The 18,470-nt window shown below is 43.6% G+C and overlaps 1 long non-coding RNA gene across 1 annotated transcript; it reads right to left on the minus strand.

Annotated features, from left to right (window-relative positions):
• Positions 1-901: 901 nt before the first annotated feature.
• Positions 902-13,760, minus strand: LOC125716056 (uncharacterized). Its single transcript, XR_007384249.1, has 3 exons — positions 13,620-13,760; positions 13,092-13,185; positions 902-1,049 (listed from the first exon to the last, which is right to left on the minus strand). It is a non-coding gene; the product is annotated as an uncharacterized LOC125716056 (long non-coding RNA).
• Between the last annotated feature and the right edge of the window lie 4,710 nt (positions 13,761-18,470).

Raw genomic sequence — 18,470 nt, forward strand, 5'->3', positions numbered from 1 at the left:
ATCTTCCTCTGTTGGAAATTACCTTTCTCTCTTTTCCTGACTCCTAAATAACAATGTTCTAAAAATACAGGCAAAGTAATGCTGATATTCTAGTCTGACATCCATAAATTTCATGTACTTCGATAAATAAAGGGAAAGTCCTCATATTTTCCATCATACAGTATTAACACCTTTGTCACACTACTGAAAAGTCCAGGATAGTCGATCGTTTAAATCCCTATTGTGTAAATATATTTCTGTCTGAAACTAGTTTGCTAGCCATTAAATATCCGTTAAAGGTTTGAAAAGCAGTTAAAAATGCGTCAGACTTAAGAGAATCTTAATTTGTCATGTTGGAAGCCCTTAGGGTTGTTGTAACTCTGTAAAGTCCACAGTATTATGCTCAGTTGGCTACTCTGCAACATATACAAAATTTAAGAGTCATTCTGCCAAGGAGTGAATACTAACAACTGCTTTGCCTAAACACAAGTCTGTTCCTTGACACCTGCCTTTGTTAACAGACAGATTCCGTTACGAGAATAAGTCTGGCTGATGAAAATGTGATCATGTCTATAATTAGCTCCGCTCTTTAGGCAATTGCATTTTTACTACTGGATAGTGAGGCTAAAGCAGAAGAGAAAGAAGTTGATAAATAACAGTTGATAAGGTCACTTCTTAAAAATCTTTTTATTAAAGGGTAAATCTCTGTCGTAAACATTTTGCTGGATGTTCTGCTTTTAATATGGTTCCGTCCGGTCGTATATTTTGAGCTGAAGCAGAGTCATTAAAGGTTAAAAGTCTAGGGAGAGCATTACAGCAGATTACCGCGGATTATGGTACACAACGCTCCCTCCAGGCGCCTGTCTCAGCAGGCTGGGCTCCCCCCCCCCCCCCCCCCCCCCCCCCATAGCATTCGGTTTCTCTGGCAACGGCTGCAGCGCTGTGGTCTCCTTCGGTGAACGAGCACTCGGGACCTTCTCAACCTGCAGGGGGGGTCACACCTGGATGGTTGTCGCTCAGAGGTTCGTTGCTTCAGTGACCCCCCCATAACAGGGTCGCCTATGATACTGCTGTGGGAAAGAAAGGAGATTCAATAGGCAGGCTGGTACCCTGGAGGCCACTGATTCTAGACTGCGAAGGATACAGTTTGCTCGAGTGTGGTTGGTGCCTAACCTGAATGGCCCAGTAATTGCAATATATATAAAATAAGGGACCCGACTGGGGAAGTTCTGAATGGTGTGGGGATTGAGTAGCATTTTTTTTTAGAAGTTATAGGGCACTGTGACCTTAAGGATGGATGGGCAGTTAGACGATATTAACTCCTGCTGTGTTTGCCTGATGTTTTTCCTGCTGAAGCACTTTTACACATTTGGAGGAATTAAAAAAAAAAAAAAAACACTGTCCACTCTGTACAAGATTATGCAGAGACCAAATGCATTAACCGGGCATTTTAAATGTCAGATTTCAAGCATAACGTCTCCACGGCTTCTCCCTTTAAATGATCTGCTATAATAAAAGAGCGACAGAAAAGGTATTGAAATAAATTGCTTCATGTAACGTTTTACAAAATAATTGCACCAGATAAGGGACATGATTTCTTTCTTAATTAAACTACTTGTGAGTGTGGTGTTAATGATTTTTATATGCTGTTCCCTTTCAGTGTCAAAGATTGTATGACTAATACTCTGTTGAAAAATATTTTTCCATCGCACTTGTTCATTACACAAACATGGATTTGAATGTTTACATACGTAAAACGCGGCTTACCTATTAATTTCATTCTTTTAATAATAAGGTACCAGTTAGTGAAAAGTGTTATTAGACATTAGGATACTGATCAGTGAAAACTAAAAGGCTGCTTGCTGCAGTCAAGACTTTCTGCCTTGCGTGGCTTGGAGATACCCAGCGAGTGTAGAGTACTAATGAAGTTTTGGTTTCAAATCTTGAATATGGGCACAATGAATTTGTATCCTCCATAGAATATGTCTTACTCAGATGGATGTGATTTGATCCTAATTAGCTTCCTGCACGGTAGGGTTCCTTTGTACTTGCATTAATTTGGTACCTTAACCGTTCATGTTTTAAACATGCACATTCTGAACTGTATCAGGACTTGATGGCTACAGTCACACAGGATCCATTACTTAAAATCAAACAATCATGCACTTTGCTATTCCATTTGGGGTGTTTCCCTGCTTCATGGTCTCATGCTTCCTGGGATAATTTAAGAGCTCCCTGTTATTCCATACTGGATAGCTGGTATGCAAAACTAATGGATGGATGTAGTTACCAATTTATTAGAGATGAAATAATTTAAATTGCTCATACCTGATCATTGATTTTGTGCTTCTGCTTAAGTGTAATATCCCACAAATAACTGGCACAAATCCCATATGTATAAATAACCAGAGATCCAGCTATAGTACAAACTGATATTAATATGTGTGTAATTATAATTACCAATCAATTAATTGCAAAGTGAATGATGATAATAGAAACTGAGACATTTCTTGGCTGGTGGATAAAGAAGATTAAATCACATGTGACCCATTTAGGCTGTGAACCTGAAAAAGGCAGAGCCGTACTTTGTCGGCCAAAGGCCGTACACGTTCGCGCTAATGGCCTGGATCGTGTGATATTCTAGTGTTTGTTGTGTTTTCGAGGACCTTTAGAAATGTGCCAATTAGAAGAGCCCCCCCCCACCCAACTTGTTGGGGTCTTGTTTGTACTCCCGTCGCTTTCATGTGCATTTTCAGCCTCGTTCGACGCCCCCAATCTGACAAAGGCCGACCCTCCGTAGATGTGAACATTAATGCAGTGCTGGCATAGTCTTTTATCATCGGCGTCCTGTAACATTGCATTCGCCAGTCAAACAGAGCAGTGAATGCGTCAAGATTCGCCCTAATAGGTGAGATCGGTGTGCCCCCCTCCCATCTGCCAATGACGTGCAGCACGCAGGGGTGGAAAAATTTACAGAAACCGTAATGTGACGCATCCCCTTCAGCCTGACGATAAAGTACACTTTAATTCCGGCATGCAATGGGACAAAATAAACTCAACAGTTAATCAGCTGTTAAACTGCCCCCTGGCTCCATCTGTGATTACGACGATGCTTATTTTATTTATTTCACCCCCTCGCCACACATCTTCATCATAATTGTTATTCTGGATTTATAGCACCACCCCGCAGGACAGGGAAGTAGTGTGATGTTTGTCTCGGGAAACATGCCGTCACCTCGAGGCTAACTGTGCACAGCAGATGGAGCCCCAGCTTTCGGGGGTTACCGTAACAACGGGCAGACTGTAGTTGCAAAAAATTCTTGTACAGGTCTATGGTTGCTATATTATTTTTGTGTGGAAGCTCCTTCTCTGACTCACGGAGCCAATTACAGTGAAGCATGGGGGTCGATGTTCGTAATCAGTAATGAATATTTAAATTTTAATTAGCCTATTTTTAACTAGTCTCAGTTTAAAGTAAATTTGTGTCCTGGTGTAAACATTCTGTACTTTTGTTGTCATATAAAGGGACGGAAAAAAAATCACGTTTGCACTGCAAAGCTGTGCGAACAATTGACAATTAACTAAACTTATTCCGAAGTTTGCCGAGTGAAATTAAAGAATCTAATCGACATCGACGCTTAGCTCAGTCAGAGGCGCAAATTAATTTTTCTGTGAAGTTCGCTAATTGCTTCCAGTTTTTCCTGTTTTCCTTTTGCTCAATAAACTGTATTTCCATAAAAAATGTGGAACACTATTGTAATGAAAGACAAAGCAGGACACAACTTGTAAGCTCAACGTGGGTGTTGCTGTGGCTTCAGCATCGATAGGGATCAAATCAGCCCCAAACCGCTATTGGTAGAGATATGTTCTTATCTTCCATACCCAAATCCACACCCTCGAAACTCAACATGTTTATGTGTGTGCAACGTTACTCTACTAAACCACTAGCTGTCCACAATTGCCAAAATACTCGAACGATGACCCTCTTTTATATTTTAGGACTGTTGTGATTGTAGTTAACGGTGTACAGTATCACCGTATCATCTTTCTTAACTATGTCCCTAAGGCTACAGAGACCAATAAGCAGTGTTTTTCACACGGTCTGGCAAACCATATTGTTTCTAGCTTGCTGTATCTGGCTGTGTTTTCACAGGTTTGGCATTAAACTTTTCTATCAGAGGCTGTTTGGTATGAAGGATCTCTCGTGCATTTCAGCAAGCTGGCTGAGCTACGGTTCGACGTTGCCCAGACAAACTGCACCTGGTCTTCCCTATGTCTTTTTATAACTGTGGTGCTATCTCCAGTTTTGAATGAGGAATCCTTTATTTTTTTATTGTCCCTGTCGTATTACTTCTCGCAGAATTCTCAGGTGCTCATTGATGCTTCACAATGGGAGGTGACATCTCCGAGGGAACCAGTGGACAACCTGTCCAGAGGAGTGGCCTTCTAATCATGCGAGCAGCAGGAGTGCTTTATGCTACTTGGTGCGATGTGGATCTATGTGATTCCATTCTTGTGTCCAAGCACACAGACCACATTAAATTGTTCTTGAAGCTGGAGGACTTTTCCGATGTTCCCTCTTTATTTATGTGGAATGTGGACACTTAGCTGCTGTTAGCTCTTACGATAAGGCCCATCCCATAAACAGGCTTGTCACACCATGAAGCAATCATGCCACATTGTCTGGGCTTGTAGCAGTCACTGTCACCCCGATAAGAAACATCTGGTGATGCTTGAAGTTCTCCAGAAATATCTTGCTAGAACTTCTTCCACTCATGGTGTCAGTTGTTTGCTTAGGCGATTTTTCACTATGGTTGTGGTTCACAATTCTACCCTGCACAATAGACACGGTCCTTTACATGCTTACTACCACTCTATGTCTGGAATAATCGTACAATCTACTCTGCTAGATGAAAAGGCTTTGTGCCTTAAGACACGCTATTAAGTACAACATACAATGTCATCCATCTTCCAACCCCTTATCCTAGGCAGGGTCACCTGGAACCTACAAGGTTGAGGTCCACCCTGGATGAGATGTTAGTTTCAATTTTGAAATACCAATTAGCATAACTGCATGTCGTCAGAATGTGGGAAGCGTCTGTAGTACTCTGAAGACAAACCGCGTGACATGAGCAGGAAAGTTCACACTCAAGGACTAGGTGAAAGCTCAGTTCACACAGATTAAAATTCACGTTCATAGTCCACAAGTTCACGATCATGCCTTCTGATTTTTTTTTTCTTTTTTATGAGCTGCTCTGAATCCAAACTTAAATTTTGTTCAGCAGTTCGAATATCACCAGCATCACCTACCATTAAAAAACTCTTGGAGTTTACTTTATTGATATAACCAAACCATTAGTGTCAAGACTAGTGCATTGGAGCATATCAACGTTGATGAAGACAAGGAACGCGCGAGAAATCAAGATTATCATGCAATAGTTTTCCACGGCACAATTCTGAGGCATAGTAATACATCATATGTTATATCACAACACGAAAGGTTTCTTTTGCCTATTATTGCTACTGGTGTGTGAGCGTTGTTCACCAGACTGAATGACAGTCGTATTTATTAGTTGAAAACTACCTCATACAGTTCACTAAAAATATGAGCGTGTTCAATAAATGGTGCTCAAATAGCACATTCATGTGCAACGTTGCACACCAGGTAGTGGTGAGGTTAATAGCCCCAACCTAGTCAGTGTGATCCAACAGTGCTATCCACTGCGGAACCATACTGCCCTTCAATGGTTTTTTCCTGCCACTTGTTGTGGAATGTAAGTCTTCATAAGACCTTGAACGTCTCCCCTTCTTCTGGCATAATAGCTTCCTTTAAGTTGTTGCGGAATGACTTCTGTGAAGAAAAGCTTGTTTTCATTCTCATCTTAATAGGACTTCACACCCCTGTCGTGTGACACTAACCTTGAACAGTTTCGGCTGCATTATTTGAGTTTGCTGGGTGAAGCCGTGTCTCTTGTGGATAATAGGCAAGCTGATCTGACCGTCTGTAGTCTCTGGAACTTCAACGTCCAGTTTATGATGCCAGTAGTGGCATTGTCAATTATTTAAGTGTTCTGAAGTACACGTGCCATTCTTCTAAGTTCCATGCTCCACGCTCAGAAGAGATCGTCACGCTCTCATGCAAGATCTTCTGTGGCTGTCAAGGTCTCCAGGCAAACACAGCTAGATGGTATGCCCCTCGAGGAGCTGTGACAGGCAGCACTTCATACCAGCAGCAGACGAACGAGCTGGCTGAGGGTAATCACGAGCGTGAGGCTGTGCGGTGTTGTCTGTATTGTATGGCGACGGAGCCTCCTTGGAGAAAGTTCTTGCAGGAAGCGTTGTCCTAATTAAGAATCTTCCCGAGCGTTACACAGCACTGCTTTGTCTGAACTGTCGTGCCTTCGGGTGACACAGGTGTAATAATACATCCATCGAGAAATGTAGCTGATCCATCTACTTGGCCTATCTAAGCATCCAGTTGGCAGTATTGCATACAAATGTCAGCACTATGTACATGTGGGCGCCTCTGTCCAAAGGTGTCATTAATGATATACCAGAAATGATAGCGACATCACATTCCTGCTTTGGGACACTGTGTAACGTATAAATTTGCATCACACTTGTGGCATGTTATGCACGCTTACCATCATTATTGGCAATTTGACACTTATAGCCGCATTTGAAGTCTAAGCGATGTACCCCACTGAAATTTTCATTTGTCTGGCAGTAATTGCAGATTCTCCTTTTTCCTTGTTGAAGAACCCTGCTTGGGTTTAGCCTCGCGACCTGGTCTGTTGCAGTAATGACATGTTTCGCCCTGAGCTTCTCACCCGCTGAGCTGCAGTTGTTTGACATTTTGCGATGCTTTCGCTAAATGTCGCGCATGGCAGCTTTTGGGACTAGCGCCAGTAAATTAGCTTGCTATAGTGCAGCTTCTGTTGCAGTAGCCATTTTGACAACTCGAGTCAGGCTAGCCTCCGAGTAGGCATGTGGAAAACATGGCTGTCTTCTGGGGTAGAACGCAGTGAGACTTTAAACCTCCCCTTCCCGTGACACAGGCCACAACCTTTTCACCAATGGGCTCCTGAGATCACTATTATATGTTGCATTCATCTATGCATTGATTAGTGTTCTGACCTTTGGCATATCTTTCGGAAGAACACACTGCAAATCTACTACATATATGCAATCTTACAGCAGTCTTGCCAGTCACCCTAAATTTGATTGACCTTGATTAACTGTGTTCTAGGTCTTGTAGTTGTAGGTCCTCAGCATACTGTCCGAGCCTCTCCAGCGTTTTGTTAGCCATCCTTCGTTAGCCTTCTAGCGAAAACACCTCTGTAGCAATGAGCTAATGCTTTCTCATAGGGTTCATGCTCGATTTTACAATAGGCATCAGCAGTGTATGTAGCGTTACTGCATGAGGCTTTTGTAATTGGTTTTCTCACAGTGTAGGGGACCCTATTTGTTGGCGTTTGACAGCCCTTAAAGAAAAAACTAATTTAAATGTTAATTTGCTGTATATTGTTAAGTCTTGTTCATGCCAAATGTTGGCAGTTGATGAACTGCATCTCAGTTGATGTCACGCCCTGAGGACAGGTCAGGTGATGTTTTCCTAGTGATTTTTTTTTCCTACTTAAACCACAGCGTGCATCGTTGATAACATTTGTGTGACACTAGCCAAGGATTCATCTTCTCCATGTAAAAGCTTAAACAGGGTTAAGACTTCACTATTCACAATGGCCCATTTTACGATTTACAGCATTGTTTATCTTGGATGGGCTTCTTGACGAGTTGAGCTTCTCAAGCTGTTGGGAAGTGGAATGTCAATGACACATCAGAGACCGTGTGAAGTGGGATACGTGTCTTTTTGGAGTTGGGGGGGGGGGGGGGGGCGTGTGACGCATGGCTGCCAGTGGACCCTGCAGACTAGCCTGAGGAGGGAGGGAATCTCCCTTGAGACGGAAACGAGCCTAAGTAACAGGGACATCAGAGAAAACAGGGCTCTCACCGACATGGATCAGGGAATCGATACTGATGGAAACACTAAAACAAGACAATCAACACGAAGATCCTGAGTCGGTTTGCAGCCCATCGGCCACTAACAGGAAGTGACACGGCCTGATGACCGCAGTCAAAAGCCTGCAAGATGGGATGCCGAATGGGCTGGCTTAATCTCTCCGGCTGTCACCTGTACGCGTGTCCTTCACCGACTCAAAGATTCGAGAAGACCTGTGACTCTTATAGCTTTCATGTGGGGGGTTGACCTCAATCTTTGGGATGCATGACTGTAATGTGATTAATGAATCTGAGCTTGCACAATCTTTCAGTGCTGGCTTAATGGTTAGGGAAGCGCACTCGTGATTCAAAGATTGCAGGTTTGAATCCCTGACCAGCAAGGCACCACTGAGGTACCCTGAGCAAGGTACTGCTCCCTGGATGCTGAATTAGCTGCCCCCTGCTATGTCACATTGGCACATATGGGGTAAATGCAGAGCACACATTTCGTTATTGTGCACTGCGTGCTGTGGTATGTCCATCCATCCATTTTCCAAACCGCTTATCCTACTGGGGCGCGGGGGGTCCGGAGCCTATCCCAGAAGCAATGGGCGCGAGGCAGGGAACAACCCTGGATGGGGGGCCAGCCCATCGCAGGGCACACTCACACACCATTCACTCACACATGCACACCTACGGGCAATTTAGTAACTACAATTAGCCTCAGCATGTTTTTGGACTGTGGGGGGAAACCGGAGTACAACATGGGGAGAACATGCAAACTCTGCACACATGTGATCCAGGCAGAGACTTGAACCCGGGTCCCAGAGGTGTGAGACAACAGTGCTAACCACTGCACCACCATGCCGACCCGCTGTGGTATGTCAACAATGATAATTAATCACTAAATTCACAAAAAAAAAATTCTTTTCATGGGAGCTCGGTTCTGCCTCCAAATCCCACAATCCTTTTCTCATTTATTACACGCTGGTTCTAAATAACATGATTGGACACAAAGCAAAACTGCATTTAATTGTATAATAGCTGATGAAGCTCAAGGGCCTAAAATGCAGCCTGAGTTTCGCATGAGAGGTAGAGAGGTCCGATTGGACCCCGTTCCGCTCCTTTAGTCTGGGAATAGCAGCCGGATTCTGTAAGTAAAGTGTCAGATTGATCTCTGCATATTGTCGATTACGTGACATTAACTGTCTCCCTGGGGATATTACCGCTGATTTAATAGTTACTTCTCAACTCTAAATAATAGATCTGAATGGCAGAATGACTTTTGCCCATTGATTCAGTGGTTACAGGCTTAGGAAATTCAAGGGTGGTTATTGCTGTACATGGTATACAGTTGACACTGAAATGTACAACATTATCTTTATCTAAAAAAGGCATTTTCAGGAACAGGGTTTAAATTGAGAATATTGTATGTTGCATTTTGTTTATGTCCGTAGTTATGTGTTTCTCAGGAAATTAATACTGTTTGATTTGCTGTAGTGCAGAATACACCATAGAACCAGAATGGAGAGATATTATATAGACATATAACAATATATACACAATATAACACACTTCTTTCATCATAATCCAAATAGCATCTTGTATTTAATGAAGCATTTTGAAGTTATTAGAAACTGTATGTCTTTTTAACAGTCAGTGTAGTGAATACCAGCTTGGTCTTTCCAGTTAAACCCTTATTTAATCAAAACCAACATGTATTTTTACAAATAGCCTGTTTAAAACAGACATTTGTACATTCACATGAGAGATGTGTTTAAAGAACGGCATAAGTCCATAAATCAAACAGTACGGAATTCGGTTATCTAATCACCGTGTTAAATGGGCTGTAGAACTACATTAACATCATTCCTTTGTGTAGCCTGTTAATAAAAAATATTAGGAACCGTGCAATATTGAGAGCACACTGCCACCTGCAAATAAAAAATATATATGTACTGCTGGAACTTTCTCAGGCGGGTTTTTCTCTTATCTCACTTGCAGGTTACTCAGTGTGCTGCAGAAATGCATAGACACTGGGCCTCAATAAACATCTTTACCAGTTTGTAAGAACATCATTTTGGGGCTGTATTAGTAGTAAATCCACCGTTTTCTGACATGCTAACTGTATGTAGTGCGCACCAAAAAATCCTATTTTGCCTGTTTTGTCCTTGTCAGTAAAACATGTGACTTCTCATGGCTTACATGATTGGTGGATTGTGTCGCACACTCATATCAAAGGTGCAGTGCTGACTCTTTTCATCATATTTCAAAGGTGTTGTGATTTTGAATCCACTGGTGCCAAATGGTTAGGGTGTGTTTACCTTAATAGCCCCTTGATAGTCCTACAGCTTTTCCCAGGAGGCTTTTCAGTGCTGTTTAGGGAGCCCCACAGCTATAACATGATGTCGTCACTGGTTTTCCAGTGAAAGCTGAAAGCATGAGCCTGTCCATTTCTGTCAAAGTTGTCGTACATGCCCCCACCCCCAAGATGTTTGCGTCACATGACACGGCACAGCCCATCAGGCAACGCCACCTTCCCCCTTTTACGGTCAGTAGGTATAAAACCTCGTTTTTGTCAGCCTCGCAAAAATAGCCGTGACTGTTTTGTGGCCCACGGTGAGATGTACTCTGGGTTAAATGCGACGCGCGCATTAACAGCCTGCAGTGGCGCCAACTCCACTCTGATTGGCCGGGGATGACTCAGGGACGAGCGGGGCCCTTATGTCTGCGAGAACAGGGGCGAGAGCCGTGTCAGTTTATGCAAGCCTTGCCCAGGGTGCCAGCCAATCACGACGCGGGTGAGATTCAGACGGATGCCTGGTCTGCGACTCACTCTGCTGCCTCTAGGGGGCTCCTGAGGAAACTCCAGAGATATGGTTCATGTAGCATTATTTTAATCGCTTTGTTTTTTCTTTTACATGTTGCGGAACTGAGGACCCACTCTGGTTGCAGGCCCTTAAAGGGGATTTGCATACAAATCATGGCTATTCTTTTTATGAATAACTAAAAATGAGTTAGTAAATTCAACTTTTCCAATTTAATTAATTACAACATTAAAGTAAAGCTGTAAAGCCTGAACCTCTACATACGATAACAGAGATGAAAACAATGGTTGCAGAACACTATAAACCACTACTTCCAGGGCACCTATTTTGATTAAAAATGATCCCAGCAATCGTTAATGCGATGGGTTTGTGTCGCCCCATTTTTCTCAGCAAAAACAATTTGCCATTTCCGATGCAGCACGGAAACATTTCGCATGTTGCAGTTTGTCGAGGGCAGGCAAACGCGACGTCACATTAATCGGGGAAAAAACATTAGCTGTGTGATAACATCAACTCTCTTCCTTTCTGTCAGCTAGGTGCTGTTTAACTTCCGGGAGAGAGTGAATCGGGCTGTGCATGTGGCATTCCGACATGCAAGTTCGAAATATGCAACGTTTTTATAATAAATATAAACGATTGTTTTCAGATTTAATGTACAATGACACTGCAGTTACACCTCGTTGTGTGACTGGTATTCTGTGATGCGATTAGATGCTTGGAGTTCCTGATTATTCCTGTGAGAGGAGCCAGAGAGCAGCCGTGCGTGGCCCAGTGACGAGACCCGGGCGCAACACACTTCACATTGTTAGAAGTCTGAATGGGGGAGGGGGGAGCGGGGGCTATGGAACCACAGCTGACAAAGCACTGCTAACAGTAGAGATAGCGGCCTGCTTTTGTGGATTCTCCGGGACTAAAGCTGTTCCCTCTTCCCAATATTTATTTCTTCTTGGGACGAGTAGGAAGATAAGATTTTGCTCCTTACAGTCCTGGTCATCACAGAGGCTTCCGGTGACTGAGGGATTGCAATAGAAAGGAAGAGTGATGGAGGTATTGTGACTGGTCTGTGAGTGGGGGGGGGGGGGGGAGGGGGGAAGAGAGAGCAGGCTGTAAGAGACCCCAGTCCTGAAGAGTGATTACTTGAGACATACAGTGATGAGATTGGCACCACAGCTGTAAGTAGCAGAGGACGGATGGTCCCTCTGGTCTGTGATCCTAGTACCGGTGGATGCGGGTCGCCCACGGTAACCGCAACATGGTGTTATGCTACCGCCAGGGGGCCGGTGTAATGCCCAGTGGATTAAAAATGGCGTGGAAGGTTGTTGGTTCAAATCCCATGGACAGCCAGGTGATTTCACTGTTGGGCCCCTGAATGTGGCCCTTAACTCCAACTGCCCTGCTTTCTTGCTTGTACGTCACTTTGGATAAAACCATCTCATGAATAAGTAAATATACCACGTAATACTGGAAATGGAAGAAAGGTACATGTCACACATATGGTTTCACTGCAGGATAAGTAGTGAAAGGCTGGCATCGTGTCCAGAGCGTACCCCTGCCTTTGTTAAAATAAAAGCCCATTAAAATAATGGCTGATGGGTTTTTCTCTACGGTGGAACTTGCCTATTGGCCAAACTTGGTTTTGGCGACGATTACTAAATTATAACAAATGGCTTCCAAGTTGTGGTTTTAGGCAAGTTGAGCTTTTATGTTACTCGGTATGAATCCAGAAAGTGTGTCTCTGCCTGCCTGTCAACATCTCCGTTTTATGAGGAACTTTCCAGAAATGCTGTGGAAAGACAATTCACAGCTGAGGCAGCGGACTCTTGTTTTAGGGTGTGTGTGTGTGTGTGTGTGTGCAGGGCGTCCTGTCAGTGAGATCCATCACCGTCAGCCCTTCTCAGAGCCTGTGTTTATCAGCCTCCCCACACATCTGCACTTAGCCAGAAAGCATCCAGGAGTGGCAGCCTGAGACTGCAGACACTCGCAGGCTTCGCTTGAATATGCATCGATGTTTCCTGGCATCAGCTGAAACCCGGGGCTAACATTCATGTGGTACGTCATTAATGCCCCCCCCCCCTCTCTCCTGCATTATGATGGCAGCCACATTTCCACTGGATGTGTATAATCCTGAAAAAGGTGGTGATGATGATGATGTGAAACAACATATTTTTCCCTCCAAAAAGTGTCTTTGGTTGTTAATATTGACATCGTTGTGACATTTTGTATATCATCGAGGTGCCCGTACAATAGAACATGTCCTATGACATGTTACAATCCTTTAGCACATACCAAATTTCCGTATGTTCATCTGCGTGTCGTTGCATGCATCTCTGAATCATCTTCCTCTTTCTACCACATTCTCTGCGGTTGACCAGACCGTTGCCTGCGGTAGCAAAAAGCCGGAAGGTGACACGATGAGACGCTTTATTTGCCATTTGAATAAGTACGAGAACAGATATTTTGGAATGTGTTAGATTTCACATATACCATCTTGGTGTCCTTTAAAAAAAATGACATGTATATATTTCTGAGAACAAATCATGGGGGCAGAGTGTAGGCTAGACCATCCATAGTCAGCCTGAAGCATTTGTTTGGGGAGGGCTTAAGGGCCCAAGGGGGATGCTGCTACGCTGCTGATCATGAGCATCGAACTGATGACATTCCGATCACAAAACCGAGGCTTAGCTCAGTGAGCCACAAACCACCCCTCAGAACTTTTTAGCGGAGGATCGTTAGCAGAGGTCAGAGATTTCGCTCACACACTCCCCTGTGAGCTGTATAGCGTTAGCAAGCCTCGTTTTACAATCCTGTACTTACCTTGGAAGTATTAGTTCTGCACCTCCTCCCCTCTCTGGCTTTTACCGACTTCTGTTACCCATACGACGTAATGGCCTTTGAATCTGTCTAATTCTATTACCAGTGTAAGCCAATGGAATTTACAGAGCAGACAATGTTACCATTTTCTTCAAGGCAAAATGAGCGGCGTGGGAACAGACAGTTTAGAGCACGGCTGGGAAGCAGCTCCTACTCCCCCCCCCTCCCTTGGACCGTACGTTTTACTCCAGATAATAATAATTGCTTCCTCGGATCAGCCATGTCTCTGAGTAATTATCCTTTGTTCGGGAAGACGGACAGAAAGTAAAGGCGATGTGGGAGGCAGCCAAACCTGAGTGAACGGCGTGTCGCGGCCAGGCGAGGCGAGTCTGTAATCCATTAAAGCTATAATGGCTCACCCAAAATATTAGCTGTACTCTGGTTTTTACTGCTTGGGCTCCGCTTCTGACATCGTTATCAGGTGCTCTGGGGCCACCGTGCTTCCTGAAAATAAATAGAATTGATCCGGAAATATGAAACGATGGTTTGCGGGTGCTTTTTATGGATATGTACGAGAATAAAAACAACTAACAAGAATACGCTGGCAAATTAGTTGTCTGGATCATATCGGCACTCTTGTTTTTTTGTGGTAGTTTCCTTTTTTTGGGAAGAATGTCTTCCAGGCTTTCGCATGTACTGGGATTAATGGGAGTCCTGTTTCTTAGTACTGGTTCCTCTCCTTCTGTTTTAATGACCTTTTTCTTATCTAAATAATTATTTTGCGTTCTAATGCACGCAAGCCCTTTGTGGCCAAAACTGCCGGATCCTCATGCTACTTTTGTGTTTCTGTAGATGACTTTCTGTCTCCTGCCCGAGGAATCTTTGCACCGGGGTAGTGATCGCTCTCCCTCCCCTCCGTGTTAATTAACTGTTCATTGAAACATTAATATTTCCTCAATCAGCACTTCGCAAAGGTTACGGTTCTGCGGTGTGTCTCCGTGGCATATTACTCAAAGCTGACATGCCATGACTTGTGAGGATTAATTCACCGGTGAAAAGGCCCCTCCATGCCCCCCCACTCCAGGGAGCCAATCAGGGAGCTCGTGCATCAGGTGACTGAAGCCACCTTCTCTGCAGAATCCTGTGCAGCCGGTGAGCCAATTTACCTATGTCGCACCCACTGTTTCATCTCGGAATTTCTCTGCATGAATGAGAAGTAATATGCAAGTTATATTACTTAACCGTCTGCCTCATAGCCAACTTTGTTACACACCTCCCATGGGTATGCGGGTCAGTTTGTGGTAGTGCAGTTTTTACATTAAACGATTGTGTGTTACAGCGCTAAAACAGCAACCGCTAAAATGTCAGCTAACCCTTTTACGGATCAGTTTCTCACACCAAACATTTATACTACACTGGAGGCAAATTCCAGAGGCTTGTTTGGATGTTTAAAACATGCTTCGTTTGTATACTAGGCATAATTAGGCCACGTGGTAAATTTTTGAAAATTGTATGATAGCTCATACTATATTATATACAAAATCTTATTATGCTTTGTTCGCTAATTGTCAAGAATTTTATTTGCACCTAGCGCTAGAAAAGCAGTTTTGCTCTAATTTCTAAAATTCTTCATTATTACTTATTTGGTTCCAGGCACAGCGAATTCAGACACCTTAAATTAAATCCTGAAGGCAACTTCAGGCTTTGCTATGCTCATTGGAAACTTTATTACATTTATTTGTCTGACAGGCAATAGCTTGGTATGCGTTTAATAAACTTAAGGATTGAATGTGGGCGTCGTATCGAGTGATATAAATTACAGTGGTAGTTTCCTTTATAGAGATCTGTGGTAACACTCTGTGTCTAGGAACAGTCCGGTTCTAAAGCAGCGCAAATGTACTGTGATGCAACTCCATTCACCAACTCATGTCATAATTAGGAACCATGAAAGAACCTAGATAAACTAGCTTTTGGCCAAACGTGTGTTCTATTGGCTGAATATTTGAAGAATAGGGTGATAAAGTGCATCAAAAGTACACTTTTATATTGAAAATAGACCAGCCATTGAGAAGCCAGCAAACATATTAATTTGTGCCAACTGGACTCAAGCATTTGACCCATATCCTCTGGGCTTTGAAACATCACCTCACAGTTTAGTGGAATTTAATAAGATGAATGATACAAGGAATAATATCCAGTAGTGTATAAAATCCCAGAACGTGCCAGTTTCTAAAGTGAAGAGGATGCGACGCTCTTCTGGATCACGTCTGCGTGGCAGGGCAGCTGGGGGTCTCGTTCGGCTGGCGGGTCCGGCATGTGGGTGTCAGGCTCATTGGTACATGTGTGGGCGTCCCACTCTGCACCCTACATCGCTTTGTGGTTACTTTGGCGTCTGGCCAATCATCCCCAGCGTGATCTTACGTGACCCTTTCTTGGTGGATATTCGCTCCGACCGTCATTATCACACTCTAAGGTTTTTATGCAGGGATTTTGGGCGTATTAACCACTTAACAAAACTGAAGAAGATCTCTCATTTAATAGACTAGACCCTTAATAGGACAAGCGGTTACAGAAAATGGATGGATGAATGGATAGATGGATGCTTATCTGGTACAGTATTAATTTCTATATTGTGTCTCTGTACTGCACAATTCATGTAATATTTGTATATTTGCATTATGACTCTGTAATATATAGGGACTATCCCAAAAAAAAGAGCAGTATTCCTGAATGCGGGAATATGTTCTATCCCTTTACGAGTCAATTAAAGCGTGTGACTAGGCAGTAAGCTGGCTTCTCTGCCAGACAGCCAGGCCTCTTGGCAGAAGATTGGATTTCCTTCCAGCATGCTCTCAGGCAGCCGTTTAAGAGAGTGCTAATCACCCGTTTTGCTATCTAGGTCAGTGGGATCCATTTCTGAGAAAGGGGAGCTTTCTTAATTCGCACTATCACGGAAAAGCGCGCCCTGACTCGGCATCGTAATATTAGTTTTAATAAAATGACATTCTGTATAAAGACAACCAGTCGCGATGGGGACACCAAGTCCAGCATCAGGTCAACGTATGAGTTAAGAATCAAAACTCATAAAACAAGGTAAAAAAAAAAGGTAAACTCTATTTACGATGCATACAGTAATTTTATTTATACTCGTTTCCCCACATGACTATATGTGGCAGTTAATTTCGTCATAAGCAGTGTCGAGAAAGCAGCTGCCACGTTACTATTAAATAATAAATCTAATGGTAGATGCAGCGTTTATATTGATGTTTGTACTGCGTATTATATGTGTGGTACGGTGTGGAGGCCAGCTGTTCATCAGCTGGCTTGTTTTCTTCTTTATTGTCATATTTTAACTACTTTGCCGAAGCTTTCAGGGCAGATAAGCATGGAGGAAGGACAGCAGTACGAACTTGCATTTGTCGGCTTATTACTTTATTTCAAGGTAGTAATTATAATATATATGGGAGACATGCCCCCCCCCCCCCCCCCCATTGTTGACTCCATGTCTACGTTTTTGCTTTATTCTAATATAGCTCGGAAGGCGCGGTGAGTGCGAGCGCACTGGCAGCGGCCAAGACGCGCCTCTGAATTTCAGCCAAGATCTTAATGAGTTAATTGTGCGAAATGAAAATGAAACGAAGCAATTGTCTATTTTGACCACAAATTAAAAGCGCGGTGACGTGCACCCCCTTAAAATAACTATTTTGACAGTGCGACTTCTTCGCAGCCTCCTAATGCAAGCAGCCCGCGATCTCCCTTATCGCCAATAATGGCACAGACCCCTCCCTTCTCGCTCTATGTCATCCTCCGCATCCTAATGCTCGTCCTTTCCCGGGACCCTTCCCGAAATGCCTTGAGTCACTGGGACGATGTTTTATTAAAAGGGGGACACTCATTAGTCTCTCAGTTGTAATAGAGCCTAATTACCCGCTCCAGTGGTATCTGTCACCTAGCCAGCGTGTGGGCGCCGCCGCCACAGCCATGGCTCCCTCTCACTGGAGAGGCAAGGAGGCGATGCAAAACTAACCTAATCTGTTTCTGAGATTTATCTTATCCTAAAATAATAACAGATCGGATCGGGGGCGGTGTTATTTCCGTAGCGTGTGGGTCAGAGGGAGCTCTCTGATATTTAGTGTCACTGTGCAGGTTGCTGGATGCCCACGCCGCGTGTTTAAAAAATAAAGAAACGCGATCGTGCCGCCCTTCAGTGACAGGCCGTCATCTTCACAGCTGACGTGCTCCTCTGTGTCAGTATACATTCGCAAGCTGTTTTTGCAGGCTCTGAATCACCCGCGTATTTTGGGTTTGATATATATCGGCCTGACCTCTCATAATATATAAACGTAACATTTACAGTGCTGAATTCCATATCACGTACCTCGAGTTAAATTTAAGGGAAATAAAAAGAAGTATGTAATAGCCCAGTATTTCGCTTGGACCATGTGGCAGAAGCTGATAAAAGCAGATCTCCCCTTAGCAGATGCCCTGGTGCTGTCAGTGTGGGCCTTGCACGTCCTCCCAGAACCCCTTTCTTCACATTGTCTTAAAGAAACCAAAAAGATTTGAGCTGCTCTTCAAAGGCGATTTTTAGTCAGACGGGGGCTGTAAATCAACTCCCTGCCGCACGAGGCCACGGTACGCGCATACGAGTCCGAGCACGCGAGCGGTATGCAGGCTTGGAAACACTGACGTTTTTGCTTGCGATTTAAAAGTGAAAAAGCACAGGACATTGTGGAGCGAGCAATCATTACAAGCCTCCAATGCAATAATCTCCAGGCAGAAGATTCTGGAGTGGGGAAACATTTCACATTAGTAGCTTAAATTTTATATTTTGTGTTTACTGCTGTTTAGTGC

This window comes from Brienomyrus brachyistius, chromosome 20 (assembly GCF_023856365.1).
Source record: "Brienomyrus brachyistius isolate T26 chromosome 20, BBRACH_0.4, whole genome shotgun sequence".
NCBI lineage: Eukaryota > Metazoa > Chordata > Actinopteri > Osteoglossiformes > Mormyridae > Brienomyrus > Brienomyrus brachyistius.